The sequence below is a fragment of the Protopterus annectens genome, chromosome 2.part0 (genome assembly GCF_019279795.1).
Source record: "Protopterus annectens isolate FY-2018-M chromosome 2.part0, PAN1.0, whole genome shotgun sequence".
Taxonomy (NCBI): Eukaryota; Metazoa; Chordata; order Ceratodontiformes; family Protopteridae; genus Protopterus; species Protopterus annectens.
The window spans coordinates 504,005,218-504,025,623 of NC_056728.1; positions in this window are offsets into that span (position 1 = coordinate 504,005,218).

Sequence of the window (20,406 nt, forward strand, 5' to 3'; positions counted from 1 at the left end):
TAGTGCCTGGAGTTGCTCACACAGGTGGGTATTGTACTCACCATCCAGTAACCTGGGTGACTACTGCAGGTGGCCAATGCTGTGCACTGCTTGCCACATATGTATTCCTTACTCCATGATATGGACAGTGTCTGGGATGTGCACACCTTCCACATGCATGTACAGTGACATGTCGAACTGTACCTGAGGTTTCTGGCCCATGTTGTGTACACAGATCATTATCATCAGATGTGCCAGTCCTGGCCTCATGTGGTGGGAACTGTTAATGGACAGCAGGTTGGCCCTGCACCTACATTGATAGCATGATACCTGTATTCCCTGGTGTCAGTGGCATCTATCCATACAAGGCTTGTGTTTCAGGCATGTTATGTCATTTGTGGATCACATTTGATGGCACCGCAGGTTTTGCAGTTGTCCAGTGCGTAACATGGGGAAGGTGCACTGTCTGCATGTACATGCCTATTGGACTGATGGACAGGGTGCCATGCCCCCTGTAGATCACTGCAATCACACCATGGTTACTATCAGTGGGCAATATGCAGGGTACCACCAACATAGCAGCTGTTGCCTAGGCAAGTGTGTGTGTGTGTGTGTGTGTGTGTGTGTGTGTGTGTGTGTGTGTGTGTGTGTGTGTGTGTGTGTGTGTGTGTGTGTGTATGACACATGGGTTGAGAGTGTTCCCTGGGTAATACAAGGGTTGCTAACTTTGTTCAGCTGGCATTGATCTAACATTTAGGGGTATGGATTTGCACCCCAACCTCATAGCTATTTCACGTGTCATCCCTGTACGGTGGACATTGTGATATATACTTGGCCCACCATATAAGAAGTTTGCAAAACCCACTCCACATTGAGTCCAGTTGTTACACATGCACCCCCACCGCCACACAGGATACGGATGACAAACACAGATGCACACACCTGTCATATCTGGGATTAGAACACCTACCTAACTAGTATATTACACTACATTACTAGACCATTATAGAACACGCCATGGAGATTACTGGAGTACTCCTTCCCCAAAGGTGTATTTCACAGTGAATGACATCAGCAGGATTGCCAAAGTAGGGCATTTGAATTGTACTGAGTGTGACTAGCCTAAAATGCATTGCTCCCTACACAGACATAGAAACACACACAAAACATCCAAAACTGCCATCTGTGGGAATAGAACCCCTACCAGAGTACTACATCACACTACAGCATGATGCTGTCATAGGACGCACAACGGGGATTGCTAGAGCTCCCCTTCCCCAAAGGTGTATTTCACAGTGAATGACATCAGCAGGATTGCCAAAATAGGGCATTTGAATTGTACTGAGTGTAACTAGCCTAAAATGCATTGCTCCCTACACAGACATAGAAACACACACAAAACATCCACAACTGCCATGTGTGGGAATAGAACCCCTACCAGAGTACTACATTACACTACAGCATGATGCTGTTATGGGACGCACCACAGGGATTGTTGAAGTTTCCCTTCCACAAAGGTGTATTTCACAATGAATGACATCAGCAGGATTGCCAAAGTAGGACATTTGAATTGTACTGAGTGTGACTAGCCTAAAATGCATTGTTCCCTACACAGACATAGAAACACACACAACATCCACAACTGCCATCTGTGGGAATAGAACCCCTATCAGAGAACTATATCACACTACAGCATGATGTTGTTATAGGATGCACTACAGGGATTGTTTGAGTTTCCTCTTCCTCAAAGGTGTATCACAGTGAATGACATCAGCAGGATTGCTAAAGTAGGGCATTTGAATTGTATTGAGGGTGACTAGCCTAAAATCCATTGCTCCCTACACAGATGGGGCCAGACACACACACACATACAGTTGCTAAATCCAGGATTAGAATTCCTACCTAATTATTTTATCACACTACAGCAGTATGCACTTATTGCACACGCTACAGAGATTACTAGGCTACAACCTTCCCAGAGGTGTATTTCTAGGTGGATGACATCAGCAGCCTTGACAAAGTAGGACATTCAAATTGTAGAGAGTGTGAGTAGCCTAAAAGGAGCTGCTCTCTACACAGACAGGGACAGACACACACACACACAGTTGCCAAGTCTGGGATTAGAACTCCTACCTAACTATTTTATCACACTACAGTAGTACACAGTTATGGCACACACTACAGAGATTACTGGGCTACAATCTTCCCAGAGGTGGTATTTCTAGGTGGATGACATCAGCAGCCTTGACAAAGCATGGCATTCGAATTGAAGGGTGTGTGACTAGCTAAAAAGAAATTGCTCGCTACACAGATAGGGACAGGAACACAAACTTGCCAAGTTTGGGATTAGAACTCCTGCCTAAGTAGAATATCACACTACAGCAGTATGCAGCTATGGCACGTGCTACGGAGATTACCGGGCAACAACCTTCCCAGAGATTTATTTCTGGGTGGATGACATCAGCAGCCTTACCAAAGTAGAGCATTTGAATTGTAGGGAGTGTGACTACGCTAAAAAGTATTGCTTTCTGCACAGACAGACAGACACATACACACAGTTGCCATGTCTTGGATTGGATCTCCTACCTAACTAGTTTATCGCACTACATCAGTATGCAGTTATAGAACGCACCACAGAGATTACTGGGCTACACCCCTCCCAAAGGTGTATTTTACAGTAGATGACCTCAGCAAGCTTGTCATAGTAGGGCTATGGGGAGGGCAGTGTGTGTGCATGGGCAATAACCCATTCATCTAGTGGTTGACACACCACATGCGGGCACACACAGGGTCATATTTCACAGGCACGTGTATAAAGTTGCTAGATGACTACTTCCTTGTACAGTCATGTTGCACAGCTAGCACTTGCACCACATAGTCTGTAATGCTGACAGATACCGGTGGCTAGTATCTACAGTGTGTGACATCTGAACCTCATGTGGTTGTGGACTTTTGGCTGTGTGCTGGGTGGGACAGGCCTGGATGACTCCTTGTCACAGTCACCCTCTTCCACACATGTATGTACGTCTACCTTTGGCTTATTATAGTGTGTTGCCCTTAGATATATGTCTGTATTCCTATACACTGTGTGTGAAAAGCATGAGTGGTGCATACTGAGGCATGTCTGCACTAATATCTGCGACTGCCAGATATGTCTGGTCCACTGATGTTTGCAGACATGGCCTTCATGTGTTTGTGTGAGCATGCCCAGTATGACCTTTCAGTATGTTGTTGACTGACATTGCTTTCATTTCTCTAAGTGTGTGAGCATGCCCAGTATGTCCGTCTGTATTGAATGTGTGGATAGAGTCCAGGTTGTTTGTACTACAGTGCAGACCTTTGTGTTGTACACCTACAGGTAGCATACTGTTTCTGCAGGGTATCTGTTGATCATTTGGCAATGACTGTTACTACATTTTTACATAGGATGGGGGGGCACACCTGACTATTTCAACATGACTACATGGGATTGGGGGAGCACACCTGACTGTCACTACATTTCTATGTAGGATGGGGGGCACACCTGACTGTTACTACATGTCTATGTAGGATGGGGGGGCACACCTGACTATTTCTAAATTTCTACACAGAATTGGGGGGTGCACACCTGACTTATTACATTACTACATAGGATGGGGTGACACACCTGACACTTGTACACATTTTCTATGACTGTACTGGTATGTTTGGTACTCCATTTCATTCTGTATTCTTACTTATCATGCTGACTAGAGGCATACCACTGTACTACAGATCTTAGTTTTGCTTTACCTACATTAGTTTCTGACTTCCTACCCTTCAGAACTAATGTCCCACTGCCTGACCTGCTGTGGTCTATCTTTGTAGGCCTGGGGGATAGGTTACCCATAGGCATCATTTAGAGGCCATAGCACAGACTTTATTTGTGTTTGTCTACACCTGTCCTACTGCCTGTGACTGTTGTTGGGTATGTAAACCCCCCTGACTGGCATGTTTGTCCCTGTATTGAGGGTAGTGCTGCAGGGCTGCCTATGTCGGATGTCCACAGTACACTCCCTACACTTAGTTAAGCACAAGTAGTGTAATGTTTGGCATCCCTTTTACTGTATGTGAGAGTCAGAGAGAGGTGTTATTTCCTGGGTCCATCCTGTGTCAGTTTATGTGCCATGTGTTGCCTCTTTGCCAAGGCCAGGGCCTACTGGGCACTTCTCCTTCTGCTTACTGGGGCAGGCTCAAGTTGTTCCTCCTCCGAGTCAATCTGTACCTGTGCAGGCCTTGCCAATGGTGGGGGTGGGGGGGCTGTGTGGCCCTGCCCCATGCTGTTCTTGCTGCAGCTGTTTCCGCAGGATCATATTGTATAGCATGGCACATACGAGGAAAATTTGGGTACATGTAGCTGGTGAGTACTACAAGGCTCCACTGGATGTGTCCAGGCACCGGAACCATGACTCGAGCATCCCAAACACATGCCCTACTATAATTCTGGTCTGTGTGTATGCCTCATTATGGAGTTCTTGGGGGTGTGTGTGCATTTCTGATGGGTGTCATCAGCCATGGCTCCAGTGCGTATCCAGCATCCCCCCCCAGGTGACCGTAAGGGATGAACCCATTGGCAAATCTCTGGTACAGCTGCGTCAGATGCCAGATGTGGGAATCGTGATAGCTTCCAGGGCAGCCAGCACAAACATTCATTATTATGCCCTGGGCAATGCACACAACCTGGCAGATGATGGAGGGGAAAACCTTGCAGTTGATGTAGACCCTACCCCACTCACTGGTTGGTGCTTTGATGCATATGTGCATTCAGTCTATAGCACCCACTACCTCAGGGTAGTCTGTTATTTGATGGAACAGTTGCATATTCCTGGCCAATGCCTCACGGGTGTTGGGGAAATATACGTGCGCACTGACATGGCATCCAGGAACTGGTGGAGAAGCCTGGATGCTGATATCTGTGAGATCCCCATCATATCCGCAGTTGGCCTTTGGAAGGTACCTGTAGCATGTATTCTTAGGCCTATACATACCTTGGTATTCACTGGGATGATGGATTCCCCTCTATTTGTTCTGTGTGTCAAGTGTGGCTGGCACAGCTCAACAATTTGCTGTAGGAGGTTCCTGTCCACCCTATAGCACTCCACTATCTCCAACTCATGTAGCCCCTGGTAGGTTACCCTGGGTCTGTACACTCTTCTCTGTTTCCTCACTGTGGGTTGGTCAACAGCATTTACATCCTCACCACACTCTGCCTCTTCTACAAGTTGTTGTATGATAGGTATTGCAGCCCCTATCATTTTGTTGATTTGAGTGTTAAAAGTTCCCCGCTTGTTTACACTGGTGGTGTAGAATGTGGGAAAAACCAGAAGGGAAGGTGTTTGCATAGTTTATAGTACTGTTCTGGGCTGAGCTGGTCTGATGCCTGTGTAATTGGCTGATTCTGTTACATTTCACCTGCCAGCTATGCTAGTTCTCATAGATTACCTTCCTACTCCTGTTTACACTTCCCATTGCACTCCTGTTTAAGCCCAGGCGTGCGCCGCACAAACAAGAGTGCTCAAATGTGCACAGAGCTGCTATTTCCTGGTTTAACTTTTATTTTAAACCTTTAAAACCCAGTGCATGGCAGACACCCACTTAGGCAATGTAAAGAGTGCTAGGCAGAGTCAGACACACCCCCTTGCTTGGCTGTGCTTAGCTAGAGCCACAGGACTCCAATCTGCTTACAGTATGCCTGACACACACACCCCCATGGTGTCAGCTAACTCCTAGGCTTGCAACAAGCTATTCCTACTCTTACACTGTTAGGACCTGACTAGCATGATGGGGAAAACTGGGATTCACTATCATTCCCCTCATTTGAATAGGATTGTCTGCTAATGCATAGTTACATATCTCACACTGAGCCTCCCCCCTTAGCAACCACTACTTACTGGCCATGTTGTCTTCTGCCTGCCATTGACTTGCATGGCAGAATAGTGATTTTAGTTAGAATGCTTATTTTAGGTTTATTTTATTATCCCCCCCAACCCCCCGATCCCATTTGCATGCCGCTGCCCTATGCTTAAACAGCCAAGATCGGCTAAAAAAAAATAAAGTTGATTTTTTAAATATTTAGGCTGTTTGCAATGCCAATAACCTTATACTTGGCCACTGGTATGCTTTCTGCTTGATATGTAGCCTTTATTTGGAACTGTCACAGCTCCATTTTGGATTTTGCAGAAATGTACTCGGTTCTGCAGCTTGCACTAGTCCTGCACAGCCGGTTTCAAGCTTCCTGGATTGCAAATTCACCTCATTTGCATGGCTTTCTCCTGCAAATGGGGCGAGTTGCATACTGGGGCTTAGTCCGTGCAGGAATAGTGCAGGAGCACTCATGCATGCCCCTGCAGGCTGTTCCTGGATTGCACAGCAGACATATTGCCTGCTAGAGCTCCTGCACTGATCCTGCATGCCATGCAAGGCATACAGAATCTGAGGGATAGATATGTATATACATATTTTATATGTGTGTATGTATATATATATATATATATATATATATATATATATATATATATATATATATATATATATATATATATATATATATATATACACACACACACACACACACACACACACACACACACACACACACACACACACATATATACATATATGAATACAATTTCCCTACTGTTGAATGACTGCGCTACATAATATGTTTCAGAAAACATCAGCCATATCTGCAGCTCAGATGGCTTAGTGGTAAATTGCTGTGGCTGTAGTGTGCAGGGTCCTGGGTTCAAGACTTGCAAGTGCTGATTATTTTGTTGCTGGCCAGACCAAGGGCTGTTGGATACAGAGTGATTAAAGTACTTTTAAGCAGATGCAAGTGGGTTTGCACAGGTTTGCGCAGCAGTAAGCAATGCTAACTTCCGGTTAAATATGCTTACAGACAGCCTGAAAAGTGCATACTCTGTATAGGCATTGCTTAGCCCCATGCAAACAGGCTTAATCTCGCTTACTACTGTTTAAAAGAGCTTACTCCCACTTACACCCATGCTAATTTCTTTAAAAGAAAAGAAAAAAGGGGTGATAGGAAAGTGGTGAAAAAGGTGGCATGCAGAGGGAAAGACATTAGGGAAAGTAGCTAGGAATGTGCAGGACGGGTGTAGGGAAGGTTCATAGCTGTTCATTTCTTCTACAGCAACAGCTGTGCATATATACTGAATTTGGAGGTATATTTGGACCCTCAAACCCCTGAGAGAGGGGTGAGGACAACAATAATGTGTTGTGAAGCCAATTAGACCACATTACATGTGTCCAGCGGACATGTGTGTGAAATGGACAGCTATATATGGGGAGAAATTTTTGGGGGAACAGATTGCCCTTTTTTCTTTTTTTAAGGTGAGAGTGGGATGTTGAGGAAGAATAGTAGATATATTTGGAGAGGTAGGTTGGGTAGGTAGACATACAAGACAGCATACCGGGGTGGTACATGACACATGTGGGGGGTAAACACCTTGGACGGGGAGGGGTATTTGGAAATCGGAAGCGCATGAGCCCCCAAATGGAAACAGTGGGACTGAGTTCCCCACCCATGGGCAGTCACCAATGCACCTTCATGGCCCCAAAGGTGGCTGTGCTGGGGGCTGAGCAAGAGGGGCAGGCTGACCCTCTATTTGCACCATGCGGCCCTCAAGCTGGCGTAACAGATCTCTAAACTCCTTTTGGAGCTTGCTACACATCAATCCCTGGACCTGGCTTCGGGTGACAGTATCCTGTCCATGCCCACTCCCGGGCGGGGACAAGCCCCATACCCTGAGGTGGCTCCACCCGAAGGTGGTGCAGGACCAGCAGAGGAGGAAGTTCCACAGTGGGTCCCAGATGTGCTGGGGCCCGGTGCCATGGCCAGATGAGGTGGGAGTGGTGGTTCCGCTGGGACCAGCCTTCCCAAATGTGCTATGGTGTTGCAGTTTTAGAACATATATGGGTTAGTAATAGTCAACACAATCCAGAATTAGTTATAACAGCATGCATATATATTCCCATTAACCCAAAACAACAGATTTGGAACACTTGCATAGCAAACAGAACACATGCATATATGAAACCACAGTGGCCATTACAATGGCACGCAGGTTACATTGATAGCAACAGGCCACCAATGATATTATTTCAACATGGAACATTAATAGAAACACATTTCAATATTTTTTGAACAACTGGACATATGTCCCAATAGTAGGTTTGGTGTAAAACATACCCATTGATTTGTGTGTTTAGATTATTGTTGCATTTATGGTGGGGGGAGATGTAATTTAACAACTTGTATATCCTTGCAGTACTCACAACTTTAATGATCATTGCCCTAATCATTACTACAGGTATTATTACAATACCCTATGGCCTTGGTTTGGGCAGTGGTATGTTTGTAAACAGTGTATACTTCAACCGTCTTATAGCTACATTCTACTTCTCTTACCTGGTAGACCTGTGGGGGGAATGTTTGTTAACACTACCTGACTGTTTCTATGCATATTCCTAGTTAAAATTATGCATACACGTTACTACCACTCCCAGGATTCGAACCGTGGCTGTTTCTGCTAAAGATGCAACATTTTATGTTTCATCAGAGTAAGCTATTTAGAAACTGCTGTCTCCTTTGTCAGTGCTTTCTGTCTAAGTCTCCCTTGGTTGTACAATCTAACCTTGTAATTATAACACTCTTATACAGACATTCCTAGACATATTTTTTATGTAGCACAGTGTGAGGAACAGTGGTTGACACCACAGTACTATTCGGACATCAGATCTTGCTGAATGCAACATGTCAGGCCATACAACACCAGAGTAAACACAACCTGTCCAGGATTTAGAACTTTATTGCCAGACAGTTACACTTTTATTTAAACATGGCCTATATGGGACTAATAATGTCATATTGTCTGGTTTATTCAGTACAAAGCATACACATTTTTTATATTGCCAGGTGACGTTTTACTCCTTTATTTTTATTTGGTATGACTACTACAACCAGGATTGTTACTCACCAGCCTTGCGATGCAGCCTTTGCAACCTGCTGGCATTGGCTTCCTGGTTCACAGCCCGCTCAGCTGCAGCTGTAACGAAAATAGAGAAACATTTATGCATACCTATCCATCACATACACAGGCTGGACTTTGGTAAACAATTATTGCTATGAATACTTACACACTGCTGGGACAGCTCCCCTGTCTCTTGCTTCTTGGACCCACTGTTCCAAGATCTCCCTCTTCCTCCGTTTCAAGTCAGCATAGTGGTGCCAGACCTGCTCACCAGTCCAAGGGGTACCAGTGGCACTGGTGAGATCACAGGCAAGACTTTCCCAGGCTTCTGCTTTATATTGGGAGCCCTGGTACTGGTCCTGCAGCAGTCTCACATTGTGGTTTTTTTACCTGGACTCCCACTATGACCTTGGACTCCTGTATGCCCCAGCGCTGCGCCCGAAAGTGCACGCCCTCTCCAATACCTGCCATACTGCCTACAGTGGAGAGCTACAACCAGTTATGAGCTGTATTCCCACCTGCGGGGTTTAAATACAGCCAGTTTCCCACCCTTTGCCATGATTGGACGATTCTGAAAATGCTAAGCTAAGCTATGGGCAAACCTGCTTAGCTAAGGTTGGCAGTACTTAAAGGGGCAGGTTCAGCATTGCTTTTCAGTGGCCAAATCCACTTTGCTGGGCTATTCATTGCTTAGTATTCATATGTACACAATATTTACACCCGTTCCCCATAGCTGTGCAATGCTTAGCATTGCTTATGTTTTATTATATTGGTCTACCATCTGTATTGGATTGACTCATCATTCATTGCATAATATACATTTATTTAACTTCCCTGACATCCCCCAATGTTCTGTAATTAATTTATTCTTGTGTGACTATACTCTATGGGGCACTTGTGTTTATATGGGGGTTTCACTACTTTATTACACTGACACCTCACATCTGGGCCTAATACACTACTCTGGTTAAGAAAAATAAGTTACTTCCTACATAAATATATAAAAAATTTAAATTGTAAAGTTTATACATACAAATGGCTTTGAGGAGGCTTGAACCATGAATGACTACATACAAGGCATACACTCTAACTGCTACACTATTGCACTTATGCACATGTTGGATGTCTATTGCTTTTTAACTTATCCTGCCATTTCAGCTGAGCTAAGCAATGGGCACACCCGCACAGCTATGCTTAAACTTTATTGCATATCTCAAAAAAATATATATATTTATTTGTTATGTTTTTAATTTGTAACCTTCAGAATATCTATGCTAATGCTGAAAATGTTATTCTATCAACTTTCTGGCTTTGTAGGCTTTGTCCAGATTCCTTAATCTGACGGGTTGGGAGGTGTGCACTATGTGCTTATGCTAAACCTGTTATTTTATCACCTTTATGGCTTTGTAGGGACAATTGTCCCTTATGGCTTTGTCCAGATTTCTTACCCTGATGGGTTGGGGTGTTAAGCAGGGGTGGCCCGTACTATTGGACTGCCAGACTGCAGCCCCCTCAGCTGTAAAATAAAGAAAATAAAAGAAAAAGAAAAGATAAAAAAAAAAATTGCGGACTTTCGCGCATGTGCACTAATCCAGACTGCTGCTGAGACAGTCTGGAGCATGTGCAGACTGTCTCAGCAGCAGTCCGGACTGGGTAACATATAAGAACAGAGCTCCCAGAAGTCTATGCAGTTTTAACTGCATAGACTGTTGCTGGATACAGATCGGACCCGCACTGCAACGTCGGCAAGCAGGCTGGAGATCTCTCGGGGATGTAATGGTAAGTCTCGTCGGGGATCTTGCGGGGATGTGCTCGAACACGCCAGCTATGAGATGTATGTAATGACCCAGCTATATGGATCACGGACAGCTATGGAATGAAGGGATGTATGTAATGACCCAGCTATGGAACGAAGGGATGGGATCTACATCGCATGGAAGGTAAGAGGGACAAAGTTTGTGTGTGTGTGTGTGTGTGTGTGTGTGTGTGTGTGTGTGTGTGTGTGTGTGTGTGTGTGTGTGTGTGTGTTTATGTACTTGTGTAAATGCGTGAGAATACATTTTTGCATTTGTGTATATAAAATGTCAGTGTTATGGAGTTGACCCGCTGGTACATACTTCATTACTGCAATATATGTGCCTTCTAATCATCTCCTCAAACAGCTTGTGTGTGGTACAGTTGACCTGTTTACCCTCTATAGTAGTTTTTTTTGAAAATCAGTAATTATTCAGTGTTGATGCTGTTTGATCTATGACTGCATTCCAATCTGTGATGGAAAAGAGAAATAAAGTCATTGCATGTAATTTTGTCCCTTCTCCGTGATTGTATAACAATTAAGTGAGTATAGTTAAATTATGGGTCTCAGAGGAATGTACAGGACCTTAACCTTCCTGCAAAAAATCATTGATATTTTGTATTGCTTTATTATTTTGGATCAAAGAGTATTGCCTAATTTGACTGCATGCTTTTTGGCATTGTGTTTCACTGGGGAACATTTGTTGCTCTGTGCTTGGATATAATGAAATGAAACAAAAGTTTATCGCATTATAACATAAGAAAGTTTATCCTTTTAAATTGCTTTGTAAATTCTAAAGTGACACCCTGCTCATCTTACCCTTACCCTGTCCCTTTAGAATCTTGGCTTTATGAATGGTCAAAACTGATAATTCTGTGGAATATTTGTTAAAGTTGTGCAATATGCATGGGAGAAATATGGCACTGAATTGGATGTAGCACACTAAAGTCACAGTTCTAATAAAAATGTGGCATAAATTATTAACAAGATTACAATTTTTTCAAGGAAAAATGGACTGAAGGAAAATGTGTGTGTGTGTAAATGCCCTAGTTGTTATATACTGGTGGCTAGAACAAACTCATGGTGGTGTGGTAGAGAATATCTCAGGCTTGAACCCTGTACCTTGTATGCAGGTGTTAAGGACCTAAATTCCCTACCCACCACCATTTGTAAAACAAATTGCAGATTTTTGCCTCATATTTAATCTGATCTGTTCCTCATAATATCTGTGGTTTCTAAATATTGCAATGTTCGATATTTAATGGTGCAGTGGTAGCATTGTTGCCTCATAGCTGCAGGTTCTTAGGTTTGATTATTGACTGGGGTGCCTTCTGTGTGGGGTCTGCATCTTCTCCCTGTGTTTTTGTGGGTTTGCTTTTGTGTCCTCCCATGTTACAAAGACATCTCTGAATTATTTCTTCCTGGACCTCTGCTGAAAATTGTTTTTTTGTTCCAAGTCAGACTGTCCTGATTAACAAATTTTAAACAAAATTGACAGGCATTTGAATTTCAGACTTCAGGTTTCTGAATGTTTAATTCCTTACATATCTGATGGTGCAGTGGTAGCATTGTTGCCTCACAGCTCTAGGTTTTCTGGTTTGATTCTTGGCTGGGGTGCCTTCTGTGAGGAGTCTGCATCTCATCCCTGTGTTTGTCTGGATTTGCGCTGGTGTCCTGCCATTTTACAAAGACATGTGTCTGCAGTATTTTTCCCTGGGCCTTTGCAGAAAATTGTTTTTGTTCCGTCAGAAGTAAAATTGACAGGCATTTGAATTTCAGACTTCATATTCTTCAGAAAATACACAGTACCACAACCTTTTATTCTAGCAATTTTCTAAGTTTATAAGATGAATATTTGAAATTTGTCCTTATTTTTGGGACTGCATTACCCCAATATTGGCTTTATCCAGGTTTTTTGTGCTAAGGTTGACAGCTATGGTAAGAACTGAATTCATTGAATATGTTTGAGGGCTATATTCCCTCATTACTGGGTTTGTCCAGGTGTTTTGTGCTAAGAGGTTGACAGCTATGGAGAGAACTGAATTCATTAAATGATAGCCATTTAAGTTTCAGTCTTCCACTCTTTCACAAAGCAGCTGATCTGGCATAGTGGTATGTTGCTCTGACTGTTTTGCACAGGGACCTTGGCAGTAAAATGTATGGTGGTAACACAGCATTTTTCTTTCACAAAGCAGGTGATTTGGCATAGTGGTATGTTGCTCTGACTGTTTTGCACAGGGACATTGGTAGTAAAATGTATGGTGGTAACACAGCATTTTTCTTTCACAAAGCAGCTGATTTGGCATAGTGGTATGTTGCTCTGACTGTTTTGCACAGGGACATTGGTAGTAAAATGTATGGTGGTAACACAGCATTTTTCTTTCACAAACCAGCTGATTTGGCATAGTGGTATGTTGCTCTGACTCTTTTGTACAGGGACCTTGGCAGTAAAATTTACGGTGGTAACACAGCATTTTTTTCTAGCAACTTTCCAAGATTATACAAGCAATGTTTAATGTGTCCCTGGTTTTTGGGATTTTGACCCCCCACCCCAATAAATTTGGCTTTTTCCAGATTTCTTGTGTTGCGAAGTTGAGATGCAGTTGAGTATTGAGTAGATTTTACAAGGAGCTGAGAGCTGCAGGGGAAGAGAAGTTTAGTGCTGCTTATGCTAAGTCAGCTTGCATTGTTAATAGCACAACAGGTCGTGTACTTGCTTTTGATGCAGAAAGTTGTTGGTTCTACTCCCACAATGGGTGAATGCTGCCGTAATGAAAAAGTTAAGATACTAACTATGAGCTTGTTATCGGTTTGCTATCCATTTCCTATTGCAATATTACTAGCTTATCATTTTTAATGTAATATAAGCAATTTATTCCTCAGGGGCATCAGCCACTTTATTTTTCGATGAAACCATGAAATATAAAAATGTTTGCTAGCAGCAACCTCTTCATTAGTTACAGATTTATTTAATGTGGAATTATTTAGATGACTTTTTTACTTCTTCAGAGATTGTGCATATTTACTGATAATGGTGGACTGTGGAATTGTGCATATTTACTGATAATGGTGGACTGTAGAATTGTGCATATTTACTGATAATGGTGGACTGTAGAAGTTTGAGTAGACTTTTATGATGGAAATGTTCTGAACTGGGCAGTTCTGACATTATGGGCGCATGCATTTTGTTTCATTGTTTACTGGAAAGATGTTCGGAATTGGGCAGTTCTGCCACTGGTAAAATGTATTTTCTTTGAATGTGGGTTTCAATGTTGTTTCAATGAATGTGAGTTTCAAGGGCAGAGAAGTTTTAATGCTAAGTTTGTTTAGCAGATGTCTTAGTGTTTGTGCTGTAAAATGCAAAATAAAACTTTCAAATGAAGTCCAAATCATCATTGATCTGTGGTTTCTAAATGTTGCGATGTTCGATATTTAATGGTGCAGTGGTAGCATTGTTGCCTCATAGCTGCAGGTTCTTAGGTTTGATTCTTGACTGGGGTGCCTTCTGTGTGGGGTCTGCCTCTTCTCCCTGTGTTTTTGTGGGTTTGATTTTGTGTCCTCCCATGTTATAAAGACATGTCTAAATTATTTCTTCCTGGGCCTCTGCTGAAAATTGTTTTTTTGTTCCAAGTCAGACTGTCTTGAATAACAAATGTTAAATAAAATTGACAGGCGTTTGAATTTCAGACTTCAGGTTTCTGAATGTTTAATTCCTTACATATCTGATGGTGCAGTGGTAGCATTGTTGCCTCACAGCTCTAGGTTTTCTGGTTTGATTCTTGGCTGGGGTGCCTTCTGTGTGGAGTCTGCATCTCATCCCTGTGTTTGTGTGGATATGCTCTGGTGTCCTGCCATTTTACAAAGACATGTGTCTGCAGTATTTCTCCCTGGGCCTTTGCTGAAAATTGTTTTTGTTCCGTCAGAAGTAAAACTGACAGGCATTTGAATTTCAGACTTCATATTCTTCAGAAAATACATAGTACACAACCTTTTATTCTAGCAATTTTCTAAGTTTATAAGATAAATATTTGAAATTTGTCCTTATTTTTGGGACTGCATTACCCCAATATTGGCTTTGTCCAGGTTTTTTGTGCTAAGGTTGACAGCTATGGCAAGAACTGAATTCAATGAATATGTTTGAGGGCTGTATTCCCTCATTACTGGGTTTGTCCAGGTGTTTTGTGCTAAGAGGTTGACAGCTATGGAGAGAACTGAATTCATTAAATGATAGCCATTTAAGTTTCAGTCTTCCACTCTTTCACAAAGCAGCTGATCTGGCATAGTGGTATGTTGCTCTGACTGTTTTGCACAAAGACCTTGGCAGTAAAATGTATGGTGGTAACACAGCATTTTTCTTTCACAAAGCAGGTGATTTGGCATAGTGGTATGTTGCTCTGACTGTTTTGCACAGGGACATTGGTAGTAAAATGTATGGTGGTAACACAGCATTTTTCTTTCACAAAGCAGCTGATTTGGCATAGTTGTATGTTGCTCTGACTGTTTTGCACAGGGACATTGGTAGTAAAATGTATGGTGGTAACACAGCATTTTTTTCTAGCAACTTTCCAAGATTATACAAGCAATGTTTAATATGTCCCTGTTGTTTGGGATTTTGACCCCCCCCCCCAATAAATGTGGCTTTTTCCAGATTTCTTGTGTTGCGAAGTTGAGATGCAGTTGAGTATTGAATAGATTTTACAAGGAACTGAGAGCTGCAGGGGAAGAGAAGTTTAGTGCTGCTTGTGCTATGTCAGCTTGCATTGTTAATAGCACAACAGGTTGTGTACTTGCTTTTGATGCAGAAAGTTGTTGGTTCTACTCCCACAACAGGTGAATGCTGCCGTACTGAAAAAGTTAAAATACTAACTATGAGCCTGTTATCGGTTTGCTATCCATTTCCTATTGCAATATTACTAGCTTATCATTTTAATGTAATATAGACAATTTATTCCACAGGGGCATCAGACACTTTGTTTTTCGATGAAACCATGAAATATAAAGGTGTTTGCTAGCAGCAACCTCTTCATTAGTTACAGATGTATTTAATGTGGAATTATTTAGATGACTTTTTTACTTCTTCAGAGATTGTGCATATTTACTGATAATGGTGGACTGCAGAATTGTGCATATTTACTGATAATGGTGGACTGTATAATTGTGCATATTTACTGATAATGGTGGACTGTAGAAGTTTGAGTAGACTTTTATGATGGAAATGTTCTGAACTGGGCAGTTCTGACATTATGGGCGCATGCATTTTGTTTCATTGTTTACTGGAAAGATGTTCGGAATTGGGCAGTTCTGCCACTGGTAAAATGTATTTTCTTTGAATGTGGGTTTCAATGTTGTTTCAATGAATGTGAGTTTCAAGGGCAGAGAAGTTTTAATGCTAAGTTTGTTTAGCAGATGTCTTAGTGTTTGTGCTGTAAAATGCAAAATAAAACTTTCAAATGAAGTCCAAATCATCATTGATCTGTGGTTTCTAAATGTTGCAATGTTCGATATTTAATGGTGCAGTGGTAGCATTGTTGCCTCATAGCTGCAGGTTCTTAGGTTTGATTCTTGACTGGGGTGCCTTCTGTGTGGGGTCTGCATCTTCTCCCTGTGTTTTTGTGGGTTTGCTTTTGTGTCCTCCCATGTTCCAAAGACATGTCTGAATTATTTCTTCCTGGACCTCTGCTGAAAATTGTTTTTTTGTTCCAAGTCAGACTGTCCTGATTAACAAATGTTAAATAAAATTGACAGGCATTTGAATTTCAGACTTCAGGTTTCTGAATGCTTAATTCCTTACATATCTGATGGTGCAGTGGTAGCATTGTTGCCTCACAGCTCTAGGTTTTCTGGTTTGATTCTTGGCTGGGCTGCCTTCTGTGGGGAGTCTGCATCTCATCCCTGTGTTTGTGTGGATTTGCTCTGGTGTCCTGCCATTTTACAAAGACATGTGTCTGCAGTATTTATCCCTGGGCCTTTGCTGAAAAATGTTTTTGTTCCATCAGAAGTAAAATTGACAGGCATTTGAATTTCAGACTTCATATTCTTCAGAAAATACATAGTAACACAACCTTTTATTCTAGCAATTTTCTAAGTTTATAAGATGAATATTTGAAATTTGTCCTTATTTTTGGGACTGCATTACCCCAATATTGGCTTTGTCCAGGTTTTTTGTGCTAAGGTTGACAGCTATGGCAAGAACTGAATTCATTGAATATGTTTGAGGGCTGTATTCCCTCATTACTGGGTTTGTCCAGGTGTTTTGTGCAAAGAGGTTGACAGCTATGGAGAGAACTAAATTCATTAAATGATAGCCATTTAAGTTTCAGTCTTCCACTCTTTCACAAAGCAGCTGATCTGGCATAGTGGTATGTTGCTCTGACTGTTTTGCACAGGGACATTGGCAGTAAAATGTATGGTGGTAACACAGCATTTTTCTTTCACAAAGCAGGTGATTTGGCATAGTGGTATGTTGCTCTGACTGTTTTGCACAGGGTCATTGGTAGTAAAATGTATGGTGGTAACACAGCATTTTTCTTTCACAAAGCAGCTGATTTGGCATAGTGGTATGTTGCTCTGACTGTTTTGCACAGGGACATTGGTAGTAAAATGTATGGTGGTAACACAGCATTTTTCTTTCACAAAGCAGCTGATTTGGCATAGTGGTATGTTGCTCTGACTCTTTTGCACAGGGACCTTGGCAGTAAAATTAATGGTGGTAACACAGCATTTTTTTCTAGCAACTTTCCAAGATTATACAAGCAATGTTTAATGTGTCCCTGTTTTTTGGGATTTTGACCCCCCCCCAATAAATGTGGCTTTTTCCATATTTCTTGTGTTGCAAAGTTGAGATGCAGTTGAGTATTGAGTAGATTTTACAAGGAGCTGAGAGCTGCAGGGGAAGAGAAGTTTAGTGCTGTTTATGCTAAGTCAGCTTGCATTGTTAATAGCACAACAGGTTGTGTACTTGCTTTTGATGCAGAAAGTTGTTGGTTCTACTCCCACAATGGGTGAATGCTGCCGTACTGAAAAAGTTAAGATACTAACTATGAGCCTGTTATCGGTTTGCTATCCATTTCCTATTGCAATATTACTAGCTTATCATTTATAATGTAATATAGGCAATTTATTCCTCAGGGGCATCAGACACTTTATTTTTCAATGAAACCATGAAATATAAAGGTGTTTGCTAGCAGCAACCTCTTCATTAGTTACAGATTTATTTAATGTGGAATTATTTAGATGACTTTTTTACTTCTTCAGAGATTGTGCATATTTACTGATAATGGTGGACTGTAGAATTGTGCATATTTACTGATAATGGTGGACTGTATAATTGTGCATATTTACTGATAATGGTGGACTGTAGAAGTTTGAGTAGACTTTTATGATGGAAATGTTCTGAACTGGGCAGTTTTGACATTATGGGTGCATGCATTTTGTTTCATTGTTTACTGGAAAGATGTTTGGAATTGGGCAGTTCTGCCACTGGTAAAATGTATTTTCTTTGAATGTGGGTTTCAATGTTGTTTCAATGAATGTGAGTTTCAAGGGCAGAGAAGTTTTAATGCTAAGTTTGTTTAGCAGATGTCTTAGTGTTTGTGCTGTAAAATGCAAAATAAAACTTTCAAATGAAGTCCAAATCATCATAGAAGTAAATCAGTATGCACATTAGTGTTTATGGTAAATGGAGTGAAATAGCCAAGTAATGGATCATTGGAATGGCTGCAGGGGGAGGCTCCATTCGACCATGATTTTGTGAGGGGGAAGGGCGGCAAACTTAAAGACAGCCCCAGCTGAATTATACCTCCCAACTGTCCTGATTTTCAAAGAATGAATATATTTTTGCTTCTTATTTTTGGTTTGTTCCTCATAAAATGTGTGGTTTTCTGGCAAATCATTTAGGAAATAAGTCACTAAATAATGACACACTGAGTTTCAGACTTCATAACCTTCAGAAAAATGCATGCGAAAGTAAGACCTGTTCTATCAACTGTCTCAGTTTATACAAGAGCAATTTTTAGTGCTGTTTATATGTTCCACCATTGTATTGGGCCTTGTCCAGATTTACTGCATTAACAGGTTGAGAGGTACATGCAAATAAATTGCTTTATAGAATTAGACATAGCCAAACCTCTCAACTGTCCCTGATTTTGGCTCAAAATGTTGCTCTTCCCCCTAATAATCCCTCAGCAAAATAGCAATTTTGGAAAAAAAACATGGAGGGTTTACAATTAAGAAATAACTGTAATAATCAGAGTTATAGATTACTTTTATTTCAGAAATGCATGTAGATTCTTTTATTTTGTCAGCTGCTCAAGTTAGCAGTACTAATATTAAAGTGTCCCTTCTTTGACAGGTTCCCAACTGTATTGTGTGGCTATTTTATATTTTTACATCACATTTTTTATCCATTTTTCATAAAAGTGTGTTTTTTTTTGGCAAAATTGTAATTTTTTGGCAAATTAGTGACAGATCATTAAAGACTGAAGTTAGAAAATAATGACAGACATTTAAGTTTCAGATTTCATACCATTCAGAAAATTCATACTAATGCAAGACCTATTCTATTATCTTTCTAAGTTTATAAGAGCAATATTTAAAATTGTCCTTATTTCTGGGCTTTTGTCCCACTTCTTTGTATGGCTTTGTCCAGATTTCTTGCTCTGAGGTTGAGAGGTATGACAAATGTGTCAGGGCCATCACAGTCAGCCAGAGACATTTCAAATTGTGACATACTTCTTGCACCCAACTCCCCCATGTAGTGACTCTGGATGTGTCGAAGCAAGGCAAGGAGTAGTTATGCAGTGTAAATGTGCAGAGTATCCCCCCATCCAAGGTAGACACAAGTACTAGAGTGGCTTTTCATCTGTCCTTGATTTTTGCAGAATGGTCTGGTTTCTGTCATATTTTTTGTACTGTTGATTTATGCTTATTACTCAAAGTGCCTGTTGCTCTGTGTTTAAGTAGCAATACTTTAATGACCATCAGGTAAGCTTGGCTGAGATTGTAAAATGCAAGTAAGCTTTAATAAGCATACTGTTAAAGAATTGCCAACATTGAAAGACATTATTTTAAGAAGCTCATTACACTTGAAAAGTTCCAGTCATCTCTGCTAGTTTTACCCATAAACTAAACAGAATGCCAATCGTGTGGTCTATAACCTGTACAGTAATCAGTTTAAGCAATGTATCTTGAGCTTATTTCTTTTTTGCTTTTCATTTTTTACTTTGATCATGTTTTCCCCATGAAACAAGTAGATAGTTGTCAGGCAGCAGGTTTTTTTTGGATAAAAAACAATTTTACAAGTGGGGGCATCAGACATTTCTACTTTCAGCATGTTACTTGGTACTTTAATAAAGCTGAATATAAATTATAATTAGAACTGCAGTGCAAGAGGTGGTTTGAGTTGAGTGCTACTTGATTTTGACTGGCATTCCATTAATGTATTTAAAAAGTAATTTATTTTTTCATGCCTCACAACCTTTTTGTTTCCATCTAGATATTAAGTAAGCTGTCATGCAGCCAATGCATTGAAATATTTTTATTCTTCTACACTTCATTTTGTCTTGATTGGACTCTCATAATGAAGGTTTGGCACCCAGGGCAGTGTATTTAGTTAGTTGTTGTGAT